Source organism: Stegodyphus dumicola, chromosome 1, assembly GCF_044657685.1.
Source record: "Stegodyphus dumicola isolate Sdum_Otavi_A_Nest chromosome 1, ASM4465768v1".
Taxonomy (NCBI): domain Eukaryota; kingdom Metazoa; phylum Arthropoda; class Arachnida; order Araneae; family Eresidae; genus Stegodyphus; species Stegodyphus dumicola.
Genome location: NC_140768.1, coordinates 70,833,133 through 70,852,444, shown reverse-complemented (window position 1 = coordinate 70,852,444; position 19,312 = coordinate 70,833,133).

The window sequence follows — 19,312 nt, the reverse complement described above, 5'->3', positions numbered from 1 at the left end:
AATTTGTTAAAATTTTCCTTTAAATTTTATTAAATTTTATTTAACATTTTTATTAGATTTTTTTTTTTTTTTTTTTTTTTTTTTTTTTTTTAATGTTTGTAAAAATATATTTTCATTTAACTGCTTTTGGTTTAGATGTAATAGAGAAATTTTTCATCTGAATGTTTTCTTTCTTAGTTCATCCTGACATAATTTAGATGGCTCTGTTGATAATTCTTCCGTCTGTTTCTTGACAAAGATCAAGGAATTGTCAACTTTTAGTTAATATTTTTTATTAATTTACTTCTGTTTCGAGTTAGTTTTTTTAAGTTTTTGCTTTGTACTTATTCTTAATTTGTGCCTTCTTGTTAAGTAGATTGCCTCTTTTAATTGACATATATTCTATAAATTTCATCGTATTCCTTAAACATTAGTTAAATTCGAAGCATTTTGCGCGATATTATTATTACATCTATTAATTAAATATTTTTTCTATTTTCATCTGTCTTCCCTCTTCTGTATATATATATAGAGAGAGAGAGACAGTTAAATAGATGTGTGCACATACGAAATTACATATATATATATATACCCGCAGACACACCATATGTGTCAAAAATAAAAGAAACCTCAAAACTCTTTTTTTTAATTCATCAAAAAAAATCACACCTAACTTTTCCTAGGTTGCAATTCACACTTTGAGAACTATTGCTTTGTAGCGTTCCTTATGCTATATAAGAAAAATAATATAAGGAAGCATAAAGAATAAAAGGAAATGACACAGAGCTGCCTATACATTCCTGAAATTTCTCCTTTCTAGCGAAATTAGCAGCATACGTACAAAGCTGCGATAAAATTTGTAACAAACCAGACCTTTAAAGAAGAAATTAATCGTAAATTTTTACGTACCTATATGTCACTGGAAGAATATTGATACTAAAAACAGTACTAACTGAATTATTAAAAATTCTTCTTCGTAAATTATTAATGTTTGGTCTTCGTACTTATCAACCAGAATTCTTTTTAATCCCATTTACAGCCGAATTTTTACTGGGATTAGGTTTCATTGTTCAGACCATCAGTTTTGGACCTTGATTTCAACAAACTGTCACTTGCTCATCAAAGCATGACGAGACCTGACAGGTAAATATAATATGTACAAGGAAACGAACAAAGTATTTCTCCTCATTTGAATTCATGGTCACTTGAACCAACTTTGCTTTACGACAGCGAATGTAAAGAAAAGTAATATTTCATCTTGCTTGTTTATGTAGGTCATGAGGAAATCTTCCACCTTTCCTTATTGTCACATAAGACAACATCTTTTGACTGGATTTTTCAAATGAATATATTTGATTGATTGATATACTTTATTTATTTTTCTTTTTTCATAGTTCAATTCCATTATTCGGTTCAAAATATTGATTAAAATGTGATATAATTATGTCTAACATATTCTCTCGTGATTGATCTGTTGCAATGAGTTAAACAATAAACGTCGAAGCAGGAAAATGCACCGGAGACAGAAAATGAGAGAATAACAACTTGACCTTGGGTGAAACAGTCTAACCTATTACACAACGCGATTCAAACATAGCTGATAATCTGCACTAGCAACATGTTTGAAATGACCGATTTTGGTTAATACTCGCACTAATGCTATGAAAGTGAAATGGTGTTTGTGCTTCTTAATAATGCAAACATCAGTCCACGAATGGGCGCGAAATTTCGCATGTATGTAGGCAATGCATCCACTCGGGAGAAATGCCATCAATAACTGCAAAATCAGTCCTCTTCTAAAGTCGAAGAATTTTTATTTTACCAATGGCTGGCCCTCTGCCGACTTCGGCTTGGCCATTACTAAGGCCAGAAGTAGTGGTTACTTTGTTATGGAGGCACCTAATAGGTGGGCTATCTTTGCCTCCTATGAAAGGACGATCGTTGACAATCATGCCTTCTCCGGAATTCGAACCCAGGCCCTTTGGAATAGCAGTGGGCTCGGCTCCCCTAACCACTGTGCCGTCTGGACGGCAATTCGAAGAACTGTATAGCCAGTGTTGATTTTTAGGCTAAATACCGCACATGTGTTTTGCATTTACAATATTTATTCCTCTTTTATATCGGTGTAATGCTCATACAATGAAATGAAATATGAAATAATATTATATTTCTGTGGATGCAAATGCAATCAGTTCAAACATCAAGTTATGGATGCCACAAGTTCTCATTCTCAGTTTGCTTACATTGTCTAAATTATGAACTTATGCGAATGTAGTATATTTCAGAGACCTTCAGAACGTTATTCTTATTATGATAATCAGAATTTGATTATTTTCCGTAACATTTGCAACACTAATATTAATTAATTAACTTTTTCTCAACAGTCCAAAAATATAGTATGGGGCATACATTAACTCTTCAATATGGAGGGGAAAAATCAGTGGAAAATTATATTTGAAAATCAGCTCCTTGTAAAGACATTCGAATTGTTAGAGCAATGAAACTCGAAAAATTAGCTTTCCCTTAGCCGGTATTCGAGCCGCAAATCGTCTATTGCCAGCTTGATGTATTACCAATTACATTTAGAGTGCCCCCAGCCCCACTCAGTGATTGAATAAAGGATGGGGACAAACTGAAAAGTCTAAGCTGTGACGAATTATTATTTTTCGTTAACCACTGTAGAGACATTAGACTCGACGGAGTAGTAAATACGAAAATTCAAATAGTTTGTCAGAACCGAGTTTCGAACCAATGGCCTTCCAGTGTTACTACATACACTACGAGAGTTTTACTATCTGAGTAGTATATTCATTGGCAAAAAAACACCTGTCAGGATTAAGCCGAATAATACAGTTGTAAAACGGCTTTGTATTTTAAAATACTATTTTGTATTTGCATGTTTAAGGAAATGTATTTTGACATTGCAAATGTCTCCATTTTAGACTTTCCATTTTTATTTGTTCCACTGCGCAACGTTACGATATATTGTTAGGGCATATATTACCTTTTCTCTATAAGTTATTTTCTGCCTCCTTTCCACATGCCTCCGGGGAGTAATTGGAAGCATACTCGACGCGTATTCGAGAGGTCGAGGGTTCGAGTCCCGGGGAGGTCAGTGCACATTTTTCACGTCTCCTCCTTCAACAAAGCGTCTTCAACAAAGACTCTACAAGTGGCGTCCGAACTAAAAGGTGGTAGACGATAATTCGTCACTACCGAGATTTGGCAACTGGGTTCTCTAATCCCACGTCGCTCTTAAGAGGGGGTATAAAAGGTATTTTCTCCCTGCTTTCAGCATGCCTTCTCGATGTAATTGGAAGCATACTCGACGCGTATTGCAGAGGTCCAGAGTTCCAGTCCCGACGAGGGCAGTGCACACTTTTCACGTCTCCTGCTTCAAAAACACCTAATGACTATAACTCAAACAGTGATAAATTTCATTTATCCTTCATGCAGCGTGGTAAATCTCAAAATCTCAAAGGCATTGGTATTCAACGTTTTCTGAGTCTTAAATTTTATTTAAAACTATACTGTGAGGTATTTAAAAATAATGCACGTAATTTTAAAAAAAAAAATTATGAGTTCTTTTACTTTTTAATATAATGTCTGAATTGGCAATATATCCAACTGACATGATTTATAGTGTATTAAATTTTAAAAAGAACTGTCATTACTGTAGCTAATAATGCATAAGATGCGTTTGAATAAAACTGCGCTGTGTTAAGTTGATGATGAGTCCTTTGTACCGTACATTGTCAAAAGCTCAATATTTTTTTAATATTAAAGAGTAAGACCTTGGTAAAAATGTAACCGTTTGCGCACCTCATACCAGCAATGTTTAAGCTATTGTACTCTATTTAAGCTGATTCAGAAAATGAATGTGCAAAACGTTACTCATTTCTAGCACACAAAAGAGTATTAGAGACATCAATAAAACAAAGAAGTCGACTATACACATGCTGTTTATATTCAAACTTTTTGTGTCTTTTATTCGCATTCTTTTTAAAACAAGAGTTTCAATAAATATGTTTTTTCTTATCTTCTAAGGATTTCAACACCGCCAGTGTCAGAGTGGTTATGGCAGCTTCACAGTTGATTTTTGTTTCTCCCCCTTATGTTAACGTGCATACCACTAAATCTTCCATAGACTCCTAGCTAGCCTTTGGTGTTTTTCTATATGTGAATAACCTAAGCTCTAAAACCTACAACCTTCATCGACTAATATCTGCCTTTGATGATATGTTATTTGAACCAAGAATACAATAAGTGATAAATTTCTAAACAAAAAACAGAAGCTTATTTTATATCCTTGAGTTTCCGAAAGTAAAATAAACAGAATTTATAGAAGCTTGTAGTTAAGTGGCAGCGCAAATAAAATTATAAAGTTGCTATTTACAAATATCAGTAATTTAAATTTAAGCACTCGTACTTTAGATCATTAGTACACTCGTATTTTTGGTTGTAACTGTAACTCACTGCTTAAAGTAAGTCTTAAAGATCAGTTTGTTGTAGTAAATTTCATTGTCAGTCGTTTTTCAACTGGTGAAAAAAATCAAACTAGAAACTAATTTGAATATTAAAAGTGTGATTAATTCACAAATAAAACAAGCACAAAAATTACATGCGCAAAAGTAGAAAAATTACTTCTTTTAATGCAGCTGTTTGTCATCATATTGCAAAATGCCATTTATAGTTTTAAAAGCTGAAACGCTTATCGTATTACCCTAAGAATTCCAAGTATGACTTTGGAAAGATTACGATTACAAAAAAATGCATCGAAATTTATTTGGATATAGCAACACAGAAAACTATTTTAGAAATGACTGAAACTCTGGCTGCAATAATTAGGTAAATCTTATTACTATACCTAGTTCCTCAAATGATGTTAGTATCAAGCCAAATCTAGTGGGTTTTTTTTTTCACTTTCTTCTTTTTGGAATTCATTATCTTGTTTTAATCAATTCTATTCAAATGTTTTCTTAGTATTCTCTTTTTCTTGATTCTCCTATTTAAACGATTCATATTTTGGAGAGCACATATTACGAGAAAGTTTAAACAACGTAAAGAAATTTAATATTATTAAGCGAAACTTCAGCAAATATTTGTTGCAATATGAATTGAACAAAATTCATATTGCAACAAAATTAATATTGCAGCTGCAATCTGCCTACTTCAACAGGAGAAAAATTATTTTTATACGTACTCTTTTTAACTTCCACTCTTTTGTGAGAGTATTTAAATAAGCAGCAGAGACCTCATGCACATATTCTTCAAGTTCTTTGCTTTGAGTGGCTCTAGCTTCAGCTTCCTGTATTTTTTAAATAGATTTATTTAAAATTAGATAAGATAGTTTGCTATTTTCTGTCACTGAAATATAATGAATATAATTAGAATAACTAGCGATGTTTTTATAGGAAAAAGAAACGAAAAATAAAGTAGAACAGCTCAAAATATATCATTCCATTTCTGCATCTATTTATATCTAACGTTTTAACTTTCTTAGTAAACAGAAAACAGCATAAATACGATCATTAGCAAAGCAAATCAATATAATTTTTTGTTTGTTTCTTTGATATACCTACTCAATAATATATACTAAAATTCCTATAATAAATGCAATCGGTACTTTTATATCGAATTCAATTCATGATATTAAATTACAGAATTTTTTCAGCTTTAATCCTTTATTGTACTCAAACACGATTATCTATTAAATAATCCTTTTGTGAGCATGGAAGATACGTAATTAAACAGCAGTGAATAAGAATACGGCTAAGAAATATACATTTTAAAAACTGAGCTAATAAATTGCCACCAAACAGTATAACAATATAAACAGTAATACGATTAGAGCATACTTCTAATGTAGTCAAGCTATATAAATACGATCAAAGATCTTCGCAGTTAATAGCTTCGTACTTTATAATGCCAAGGTATACCTATACCTTTATTATACCAATCCTTTACAGAGCTCCAGGTGGATTAGCACCTTCGCCAACCTATTTTAATACTCTAATTAATAATTATTTATTATTGATCCTTATATAGAAACTTCGCTTTTACTTCGAAAACGATACTGTGTTATTCTGCTAGTCTTATTCGGCATAACTGCATTCTCTGAGATAATAGAAGTCAAAACAGAATGAGTCAAGCGCGAGTAAGCATTAAATATAGTAGTTTTCGCAGTTGATAAAAATAAAATGGCAATCTCCTACATGGTACCAGGTGAGGATGGCTCACAGCCGAACAGTCTTATATGTCGGACAGCTGCAATTCGATTCTGTGAAGCTAACTACGATCTTCTGTTTTTGAATATTTGGTATGGAACTGTCTAACGCTAACGCACCTTTTCTTCGTCGTTATCATTGATATCGATTTCGAAATTTCTCCATCACAACCTAGGGTTTCCTCAATTTTTTCTATTGACAATTTTAAGGCCGCTTTTCCATATCCAACTATTGCAAGTCAGAAAAGATGGGTTTAGGTTTTGGTGTCTTAATGGTATTATTAATACATTCGTTACCGATCACACACGTGGTGTGTGGTTCCATCATCTAATAGCAAATCCTCTATACCAGAGCATAGTGAGGTATATGTTTTCGCGATATTTCTACGCCAGTGAGCATCTGGTTAATCTTCGCATATATACACTGGCAGTGAATGTGTTGAATTACCAACGGTCATGACTTTAAATTCAGAAATTAATTGTGACTCATGAATCGTGACTCTTCAACAGCTATTTATCCTGCAAAAATTATTATTATAACTAAACAGATATACATACGAACTCCGCAGTTGGCGTTTCTAATATTTCTTCAAATGACGCTGTAGGAGGCATCATATGACATTGCTTAGTCCTTAAAAAAGGAAGAGGCAAAAAATATATGGAAAAAAAAAACAGGCCATTACCTCGCTGCGTTAAAAGAGTGGAAAAATCATGAATTATTAGTTTAAAAGGTAATTTCTGAAGACGTAGGTGCACAATTATTCCCTTTCTACTAGTGATCTATTATCCATTATTAGTTGCATTCACTTCTTTTGCGTTTGGCAGAACTGTCTTCATGAGCTAATTAAAGGAGTCAAGGACTAATGTTTAACTGAAGAAACTGATTACATTCGAGAGAGTTTCAAATATATATCTCGGTCTCCTTCAACTATTCTAAGTCTTCCTTGGCTCTTTTGTTACAGATTACATATGCATAGAATTTATTAACATGTACTGGTCCTCGAATGTTTAGAGATATTTTGTTTTCGAAGTATGTTTTACACTTTTTTCAATATGTTGTATGACTTTTGCTGCAGTTAGTATACATAGGTTCAGAATTTTTACTTTTAGGCTAATGTCTGAACTCATAATCCCAGACCACATGACGCAGTGGAGTGGAAGGTGTTTGAGAGTTTTGAGCATGGTGAAATCTTTGACATTTGAAACACTGGGTTGGATCTTGTAGATGAAGCGAAGTAACGATCGTAAATTAAATGTTTGTCTAGATTACTCAGTCTTGCTGAACATAGCAAGAAATAATGACAACGTAGTAAGTGCCCTTATGTCTAGTTACTTTATTAATGCAGCTTTTAGTTTATTTCATCCGGAGGCCCACCAGCGGCCAGTTGCTGAACACTGGTAGTTCGGTCCGAGGTTCGAATCCCGCGAACGGTCTGGGTGCATGGGCGTTTTCGTGGTTTTCCTTATGTGTAACGTGTATACGAGCCAGTTTCCCTTAGAAAGTCCTCCACGAAGGCATCCCTTCCCTTAGGCAGATAGCTCTAGTGTGCTTTCCCGTAATTAAATAAACCAAACCAAATTATTTCATCCGGAGAGATGGAGGAATAAAAAATAGTCTTCTTTTATCAAGGAATTAGTAATAGTGGGACGGGTTTTTTTCTATTTTTATTTTATGGTTTTTCAGAGATCTTACTTCCTATAAAATGAGTGAATTTGGTATGCTTGATCAAATCACGAATGACATCCCAAGCAAATTTTTTATCTCAACATTTTGTTTGTTGCGGTAGGAGATAGCAGTAATCAAGAACAATAAGCCGAGCAGAGAAACACTGAGCAGAGAAAATGACTTCCAAATTGGCAGTCTGAATCCGAACTCCTACGACATAAATCTTTGTCCAGGAAATTTTTTATTTTTCTCCGATAATAAACATGAGTTTTCCTCATTTTAATTTCCTCTTCAAATATTAGGTCACGATGGACAAAATCTTTATGTCTTTTAGCACAGTAACTATATGAAATCATCTGAAGAAGATAAATACTGATCACATATATGAACATTTTCGTGATTTTAAGCTAACTGCTTTTATGTAGGAAAATTTCAGCACGTAAATAATGTATTAATGTACATTACTACAGACGAATCTGTCATTCAGTTCTGTGCAAAAGCGACAAATAAATTGATTTGCAATGTCCTCTAAATTTTCTCCATTCGTTTAAGGTTTTATGAAACTTTTATGGGTAGAAAACGCATCTTTAAATAGTACATTGTTTGAGAATACCCTTTTTTCTCTTTTCAAATGTTCTGTTTGCCGATTGATTCTTCTCCTTTCCGTTTTAAAATAAGAATTAAAGTAAGACGTGGTTCTTCATGAAATTGAGTTTGAATTCCTAAAAATTAATTCTTTTCTTTCTGCCGAAAACTAAATTAATTTATAACCTACATCTAAAAGATAAATCTCAAATCGCATGACCCCCCCCCCATACGCCAGAAACTCATCGAACTATTTAGTTTTAAATTTTGAGATTATGCTTAGTAGTCACGCACAAACTGAAAATCGAAATGCTTGCAATCGCAGAAGGTATCCTTCCTTTCTGCATGCCTTCGTGACGTAACGGTACCACATTCGGCGCTTATTCGAGAGGTCCAGGTTCGAGTCCTGGCGAGGGCATTCCTCATTTTTCACTTTTCCAGCATCAAGAAACCCTAATGACTCTACAGTGGGGTTCGAACTAAAAAGTAGTGAATGATGATTCTTCACCATCAGGATTTGGCGATTGTCCTCTAATCTTCAGTAGCCCTTTAAAAGCGGGAGCATATAAGGTATTTTCTCCCTTATATAGAGTATATAAGTCTTTCTTCATGCCTTTGTGGTGTAACGGTAGCATACTTAGCACGTATTCGAGAGGTCCAGGTTTGAATTAAGGCCAGAACATTGCTCATTTTTCATGTCTCCTACTCCAAAATAAACTAATAACTCTACAATCGTACGTAAGGTAAAAATGAAATATCAGTTTAGGAAACGATTTCTGATGTCCATAGATTACATGATGAAAATTGCTATTCAATCTATCAATTAATGTACTGATTGATATCAATTTTTCTTCAAAAAAAAAAAAAAAAAGAGAGAGAGATTTTATTCACAGAATCGTATAGCATTCGTATTTTAGAAAACAGCGGCAAAGTTCAATATTGGCACAAAAATCAACCTGTAATATTATTTATATGAATTAAAAATAAAACATGTTCCTAGTTTAATAAATATTTATGTACTATTAATAGATTCTGATCCAAAAGATTAAAAATTTTTTTTGAGAATATTGATAACGTATTTTTGGAGAGTGATACTTATGAATTACTTAATCGAAAATTTTTATCCTAAACCAAATGCAACAAAATTATAAATTAAAAAATTTTACACAATAGTAAAACACAAACGAATATCACTGAAGGACATTTAAAGGGACAAATAACCTAGAATTATTTTAGTTTGTTTTTAACCTACTACTCAAACCAAGTTGAAAATAGTGCCAAAAATGCCAAATTTTGAAATTAAATTAGCTCGGTGAATTTTTGTCGTACACGAGCCAAATGCTTTATGGTTATCATTCTTAACCCAAAAGGGGCGATAGACCCAAAGGGTCTCAAACGTCTCAAAACGGCATTTCGTATCGTTTCACTTTCTGCGTTGATTCATTTTTCATATTGTTTCCACCAAATATTATCGCTATGTATTATATTTAAAGAAAATAAATAATGAAGAAGCTGCATGAATGCATAAATGTTTCTCTCACTCTGAAAACACAACGCTACCTAGAGCCACCAAATTTTGAATAAAGTTGTCCTCCTACAGAACATGGGCACTCGGAAGCCGAATTTTGAATATGAATTCGTTTTATTATCTATTTCAAATTTTGTAAAACTTTAAAGAAGTTTTTCTCCAGCGCGGGAGACTGTGTATCGGAAATTTTACAGATCGGCTGTTTTTAAATATTTTGTGATGTTGCTGCTGTATTGAATTTTATGTGATTTAAGTGCAAAGAACATGATATTTAATAAATAAAGGTAACACACAAAAAGTTTAAAAAACGCCCTTTAGGATGTAATATAAAATCTGAAATCGTTCAGACCTTTTTTTTTAATCTTTTATATATAGTATTCGCTTTTACTAAGTATAGTTATAAAAACCGGGGTCTGTAAAGACAGATTTCATAATTTTCACAAAGTTAATTTTTTCATTTAAAAATGCCACAATGTCATTTATTTGAGTCATACGAAACAGTTTTATGATTAGAGGCAAAAGTTTACTACTAACAGTTGCGAAAATAAATGGCGCACAAGGTCGTCTGTACGCATACTGTGTGTGTATGTATATAATAAAGCTACACACTTAGATGCAATGACGTAGAAGCACTGATAGCACAGAACGTAGAAAATGCTGAATCCGTAACGAAGAGCAAACTCGGCAATCGAGGCAGATTAAATATTTATTTTAATTGATATTTGCGGCCACAATTTACTTGGCACTCGGATCGCGCCTATTCAAGAACAGCGTCTTAGCAAGAACAGATTACAAAAGTATGTAGTTATTCCAATATGGAAGCTCATCAAAAGAAAGGTTTCAATTTTCTAAATTTTGATTTCAAGTTCTGAATTAGCTATATCACCAGCGTTATGCAAGTCATATGATATGGACTGATCTAGAAATGACGCAGTTCAAAAACAGTGACGACTATTTTTAGAATACAGAGGAGAAATACCCACCAAATGAAGAATTAAGGGACATTGCTAATTTAAATTATAATTCTGATTACATATTTTTTACCTTACACAAACACACACACACACATATATATATTTAACAAGCATGCTCTATTCGTAATGTCGCAAGAGAATTATTTAAAACTAAATTTAACTTTACTTTATTCTTTTGAAGTAAAGATAGATAGATAGAGATATATAGCGATTACTTTAATATATTTTGAGGGGTTTTTTTATTATTGAAGTTCATTTCTTCTACCTAAAGAAGAAGAGCCATATGAACTAAATTTTCGCTTCTTTGTTTTGGTTTTCCCGCCAAAAAAATTCCCTACATCAACAATATACTAGTTTCTATAAAAAGTGCTAAACATAGTTACAGACTTATTTAATACCTGTATCTACAAGATCAATTTTCACAGGTTATGCTTTAGAAAGTAAGAATGAACTTTGTATACCTGTAATCGAATGCGTTCCTCCTCTTCTTTTTGCCGTTTTTCTTCTTCAAGACGTAGTTTTTCTTCTTCCTGTTCTTTTCGAGCAAGCTCTGCAATAAACAATAATTTAACATATTAAGATTAAACATGAAATACTATAGTAATGTTATTTATAAGTGTTATCTATTTAGTAATGTTATTTACAAATAAAGAAAAAAAATCTATCTTTTACGATTTATAATAATTGAACGAAACAAAGTTAGAATAAATGATTGTACGAACCAACGTTAGAATAAATTAATTTATATACATTTGATTTATTAGTATCTTAATTGCGTTAAAGTAAAGCATTGATCCACTTGTAGGTTATTTATTTCAAAATACTTTGAATGAATATATAATGAATCAGTTTCACGTTTCGTTACTAACTTCCATGTGTAGAATAAATTTGCTTTAAAGATTTAAGTGTTATTCGTGAAATTTCTCTGTTACTTGATTGTTCTTGGCACTTACTAGGCACTCTCTATTTAGTAGTTTTCCAAAAGCTTGAGGATTAGAACTTCTTAAGCATGGCTTATTAAAAACGAGCACATGTTGAAAGCTACAGAACAGTTAGATAACAACTTTAAAACTATGAATAGCATCAAAAGAGACAACGCACAAATTTTCACAGAGAGTAATAAATTTAAATCTGTTTCCAATTTGATAGATTTAACACAGTGCAGATGGAATCTTCTTTACACAGTTTTTACAACTAAACTCAGTTCTTAGTTTTCTGAAATAGAGGATTCAGTGATCAGTAGATGTATGCAGATTATAGTATATATTAAAACAAATGCTTTAATTGATTTTATCAGCTAATTAGCTATTGTCAGAATACGTTGAATTTAAGCTACACCAATATATCAAATGAACACCACCGAAAACAAAATCTTCCCAACTTTCGATTTCCAGTTACGTAAGTGAAGAATGTTTCCTTCTCAATACATACCAAAATCCCAACAGTCATGTAATAAGAAATCAGTCAATACCCTAAAACTTAAAATATGTTTCATCATGGAAGAAAATAAAACTCTGAAATGAAATTTTTCCTCTACATATCTTAAAGCCGCTAGCTGTGCACGGTTGACTGTGCGATATATTGCTACTGGCGCTATCTACTGAAGAGAATATCGTTCACCCCGATGTGCTGAATTCACCAACTAGAATCAAACCAAAGAACTGCTGCTCACTAATTCAATGCTTAAACCGTCAAATCAAGAATGCACTCATCCAATAGTAAGTAGGAATATTTTTTTGTGTTTAGGGAACACGTACATCCACTACAGAGACATTTCTTACAGTAAAATTCGCAAATTTTTCTCCTTTCAGCCAGGAATATGTTTTTTGGCCAAAAGATAAGAAGCCTCAGTTCTTCAGTGATTGAACCTCATATTCTAGTATTGCAGTAACAAAGTCTAATCTTCTCTGTCGGTGCCATCGATAATATTTACGCCTAGTTAGTGTTAATTTAGTTATTGTGGATTTTTATGAAAATGTTAAACATAATACCAATATTAATTTAGAGGTCAAATAAGAAAAATAAACGTTATGTTTTCAAATTTTCACAGGTCACTAGTATCGAAACCTGTAAAATCGATTTCAGTAGTAGTTTCGATGGTTTTTCTGAACCATCATGGTCAGCTGCAAAAGCGCAAATGAACTAGATAAGATACAGTGAGTAGATAACATAAGATAAGAAAGACTGCACAGGTGTTAAGCTACTGGCGCCGTCTGTTTTTGTTGTTTGACTTCTAAATTAATACTTGTTCGACGTGTTATTGTATTACAATAATACCAATAGCTAGAGAGGCATTAGTACTCACGCTAATGTGCATCAATGGTAAGTGAAAGTTACTGTATAGGTCAAATAATAAGATAATTGGTATCTTAACAAAACTCTAATAATGTTTCCACATAAATTCTTATACTGTGAAACGCAAGAAAATAGCCAGCCCTGAATGTGGGGAAGCGGGTGCCCACTTCTTGAATGGATTTTCTCCAAAACAGACTAATTTTTAGCGTAACAAAATGCATGATCTAAATTAAATTTTTTTTAAAATTATTTTTAATATTTAAAGTAAAATTAATTGATTAATTTAAATTAAATTAAATTATGTTTTTAATTGTAGGCTTAATGCCTCCTAATATATAAGAGTAATCTGAAGGCAGATTGCACATGTAACTGCACATGTAAACCCATTTTATGATTTTACTACCACATTATTTTCATTTGCGTTAAATTTTTACTTGCGAATATATAGAAATTAAACGTTTAACTAAAATAAAACCTGTGGTAAATTCGAGTATATTTGAAAAGCTGTAATTCTCAGAAATTTTAATTACTAATTTTAAATTACTTCGAAATTATTTTAGCTTACAACCTACTCCGAATTTATGTTATTTCAGTGCATAAAAAGCCTCGTATTTCTCTTTAGAAAGCTGAAAACAAAGTTGCTATTATGGACCATAAAGTTGAGTTTTGATTATTGCTTTTTCAAATGAAGGAATGGTGAATTAAATTTATATTATTAATAACATATTACTTTTCTTTTATATTTTTAACCCAAAAGGAAGTATTAGTCTCGAAATGGTATTTTGCGTCGAATCACTACAAATGTATCATTTCACTTTTTATTCGAGCCTATTTGGCAAAATCAAGTCTGTTCGGCCATTCGGCAAATTGTAAGATATTTATGTTTCAGTCTATCTAACTAAAAATATTCAGTATCTTCGAATGACGGTGAAGATTTTGTTATTCTCTATTTCATATTTTTTAAACTGGAATGAATTTTTAATTAACAGCCTCAACGATTTGAAATCGAGGAATGGCGATACTGTGCGGAATGAAACATTTTAATCTCCAGCGTGCGAGACGCTATCGGAAATTCTAAAATTTTTCTGTTTCTTTGTGAGTTTGCTGTTTAATTGAATTTTGTGTGCTGTAAATGTGAAGAACGTGACGTTTAATAAATACAGTTAATACACAAAACGTTAATAATAAAAAGTCAAAAAAAAGTTTTGTAAGCTACCTTACTAAGAAACCTAAACATTCATATGATGAAATGAGGAAAAATTTTTAAAAAAGTATAAAAATATATGCCAACACTTAATACTACATTGAGAATTCTAAACATATGCTGCTGTTGAAACTTTCGTGATTTTTGTTGCTGAATTAATTGTATACGGCTTAAGTGTGAAGAAAACGATGCTTAATAATAAAGCTAAAAAGACAAGCAACCAAGCAAAAAAAAAGGGGGGGTTAGCATGATTCAGTGCAATAGCAGATGGGTAGACTGCGAGTTCAGGGAGAGCGTAAACAGCTTTAACAAACCCTTTCTGGCAATCGTTAAAATCTGAAAAGTTTCAGATTTTTTTTCTATTTTTATTTTTATTGCGAAAGAACTTTGGCAGCGATGTTGACCATTACGTTGTTTCTTCTCCAGCTCTGTTAAGTTACTCTAGACTAGTGTTAGTTTAATTTCTAGCCGAGTTTGCTGGAGGAATTTAATTGAGCCAATGCTTTTTAGGCTTTTGCATGTTTGAATCTCCAGAGTTAAAGTATTTTTAAACTAAACTACATTTCATTTTAGTTGAATCCCGCAACCTCCAGAGATAAATTCCGTTAGCACTCATGTATCTGTCAAGTTCAAAATTTCAAATAAAAAAGTTTGTTTAAACCTTGTCTAATTCCTTTAACAGACGGGATGGTAAGTCGCAGCCTGAACAACGAAGAAAGTGAATTATGGTATCCTTCAACTTCTGATCAAAGATTTATTGTACTTTAATTTATTATGTTATGTTAATGCCACTATACTGGAATAAATTGAAAATAGCAAGATTTCATGAGAAAGGTCTGTGAAGATCTTTTGAAGAAAAATATTGGAATGCTCCCTTAACCATACACTTAGCCTCGGTTTGAAATATACATATTTCTGAATTTTTCATTTTAAAATATGTTTCCTGAAATTTAATGCTATAAGATTTTCAAGAAAATTGAAAGCATAAAGATTTTGCTTCTCCTGTGTAAAATATCTAACTAATATTGAAATAAAATTTTAATTTATATAACTAAATTTCAATAATAGTTATATAAATATAACTAATATTGAAATACATATCGACGTTTAGAGATATATTTAAAATAATATTATGCTTTCAATCGTTTTTTAATTAATCAAATCAGTTTTATGTTGACTAGCACACAATTAATGAAGAAAATGGTTTTACCTTCTTGTAAGAGCTTCTCTTCTAGTTGCTTTCTCAGTTGATCTCGCTTGTCATCTTTCTTGGGCTGTTTCAAACGAGAAAAGTATTGTTAAAATAGAAAAAAAAATTATCGTCTTCGAAACAACTGAACAAACTATGGCAATTGTTTAATACTTTGAACAAGAAGAAGCGCACAAGCTAAGAAAAAAGATTCAAAATTTAATATGATACTCAAATCAGTAAAGTATGCATCAAAATAAGATAAAAATAGAAATCTAGAGAAAGCAAAGCTGAATAATGATATTCAGATAAAAGGCCTCTTCCTTCTGGTTCAAAAAGTATTCGTTTATTCACCAGGATTTAACTAATAACTCTGTAAGTCAATGAAAATACCTTGCTTAATTTTACCGTTGCTTAAGAGAAGAAATTCGTTTTACAGAAACGCAAAATTTAGCCTGTAACATTAACTCAGCAAAGCTTTTTATAAATCCTAGTTCCATGTTGTTGAGGAGGTATAGTGTTTCTGGATCTACACGTGCTTTTGTTAATGATGTCGAATTTTCCTGATGCTCGTTTCAGCCTGGGTCGGTTTTTTTCCAGGGCATTAGGAAAAAACTGAAAAGAAATCGAACCAAAAGGAAAAGAAATTGGAAGAAATGAACAGTAATGCACCCAAGGGGGCTGCTAAAGGGATAAAATTATTAATAAAACTTTTTTTTTATTTGAAACTAAGCATTTTTTTTATTTCTACGTTGAAATGCAAATAATTAATTTTCCCCCAAATTCAGTCAAAAGTGGGGCAAACATGTCATGCATTTACTGTTGCGGTATTTCATTGAATGTTTTTCCTGTTAACCATTTTGGCCCAATAAAAAGTCTATCGTTGCAATTTGTGATTTCCTAAATTATTTTTTTTTTTAAATTTGTAGATAAGAATATTGGTTTTAAGATCAGTTCAATGTTTCAAACATATCCCAGTTTAGTTTTAAATATGCCTCAGTTTATGCACTATTTTGTTTTACTTCTTATCTTCATCCATACATATAACGGAAATATTTTAAATGCTTAGTTACGTAGTACCGTTATTGATTAGTTATGTTTTAGAGTCTCCTATAATGTTTTGGTATCATGCACTGTAGACCCTAACTAAAATGACTTAGTAGCGAATTCTCGCTATGTCCTTGAAGAACAGATACTGCAGAAAAAGGTTTAAATAACCTTTTTATTTGAACTAAATAAAAATGCACTTACTCGGTGCTCCCAATTTACCACCACTTGTGGCTAAGTAACTCTAAAGTGCCGTTCCCACTGGGGTTTATCTGAGCTAACGGAGTCAGTTCCCTGTGTCGACTAGCTCCGCTGTGCCTGCAGTTCAGATTTTTCAACTTGCTGCTCTATGGGGAAAAACTGGTTTTGGGGATGGGTCGACTACGTTAGTTGTGTTCGTTAGCTCATATAAACCCCAGTGGGAACGGGCCTTAACAGAAAATAAAAATGTCAAATCACAATAAAATAAGATGGGCTACACTACTGGTTCCTTATTTATCTAAACCGCTAAATCGGCTACGCACAGCAAAGGTCAACCTAAAATATCAATATAATCTAAAGAGCACCAACTATTTACGTACAAGGCTATTTCAAACACACGGCATAAATTTGGAATTAACTCATTTACTACTACTCTTAAAACCACTGCTTAAATACGGATTCCGAACTCACTTCGATTTTGCATCCATTATTATTACGTCATTAAAATTTAAATTTTGGCAGGAAACTGAAATCAGAAGGGAAGGGAATGTTTCCCAGATTAAAAATAATTAGCTAGAATAAAATAATGTCTTTGCAATGTACTATATTAATATGAAGTACGTAGAAAATTAATTTCTTCTTGCCGATTTTTTCCTCTATGAAAGAAACTTACCAATCGTGTTGAGGAAACACCACTTCTAAAATCTTATTATAACACAATGTCATTTGCAATACATTAAATTTTATATGATAGAAAGCAATATATCTTTCCTGAAAGTTGATATGAAGTATGTAATATAGTTAAAACTCAAGTTCGGCAGCATTTGAGCAAATTTTTCTCCTCTTTTGATTTCATCCGTATAAAATTACTAAATAAATTAATGCATGCAATAGGGCAAAATTTTCCGATACGGTATTTATGATGATGCAGGTTCAATTATGTAATTTTTTTTTAAATTCTATTCCGATGTCAATTCTTTACAAATAAGCGTTTTATTAAATGTTTTTTGTTATTGATATAAAATCAAATTTAATTTCAGAATCTATCTAAATTTAACGATGTGAAAGCATATCTCATGGCAAGTGCTCAAAAATACATATTTTGGTTATATAAATATGTATGTATGCGTACATATATATTACAATCATTTACATAAATTGCATTAGTTGTTGTTTTAGATTCCTAATCCAGATAATTCGATGTTTTTTTCCGTTTTTAAGTTTTTCATTTCTACTGCAACATACTTTGTTACAATAGAAGTGTTTCTAATTCTTCTTATTGAGTTTAATCAGTTTAAAATTTATTTTTATATAATTTCATTACTTAACTCATTTTGGCTTACTTGTCACTATACAGGCGAATATACACTTCCACTCAAAAATTAAGCGATAAATGCAAAACACGGAATAAAACAGAAACTATTTAACGGATGTGCGTGATACTAATCCAATAAACTGGTGTGGCATTACTAGACCATACAGCAAACAATAAAGCAAAGACTACATAAAAGCATGTATTAACCATCACATTGCGAAAGATCAAATGGATCAGAAGAATGTTCAATGTAAACATCAAGCTAATAACTATTAGCCTGATGTTTACATTGAATATTGATACCTGTGAGGGCACAATTTTCTCACTGATGGATTTAATTGTCATTCATTTAATAGCACGTTGAATCGTCATCGAATAGCTGCACGCGGGAATAAATTACGACGGCGAACGGCAGAATAGGGTTTCAGCCAAAGAACATAAACGTTCTTTGTTTTAGCCCCGCTCTTCCCGTAATGAAGTGTTAATAGGTGTACGACGTAGCTGATGCTTAAAGAAAGCATGAGATGCATAGGACGAGAAAAAAGATTAACTCCGCATATTCCTAAATTTTCCTGAATTTTTTTTTCTTCTGCAACACTTGTGCAGCACATCCGTCATCGTGGTAACTGAAGCACATGACGCCTATATTCGTAAAATGTGAGCAGCTGAGATATATCCAATGTTAGAAATAATAGACGGTATAAAAATCATCTCAGCTGATCTCTTTTACAAAAATAAACGACAGTGTGAACAGAGTAACATCAAGAATACAAGTGTGAGACAGTAAGTGATTCCAGAGAGAAATAATGAACAATGGCGACAGATTAACTTCAGAAACCATTTTCATGCCCGTGGTGGTTGCACAAGCAGTTAATGCAGTCATAATGCTCTTAGATGTATTTTTAATCAAGAGTGCAACTAAATTTATTCGTCAGTAATTAACTAAACCAATTTGGTAAAAATACGTATGTGTGAAACAAGCAAAGTATGTGTATTTTTTGAAGGGCACTATACCTGAAACGGGTAAGTGAAATGTTGTATTTATTTCTTTTTCTAGGGTTAACACGCGCAAGGTACTAATTTTAGTGCAGGCCAGCAATTAT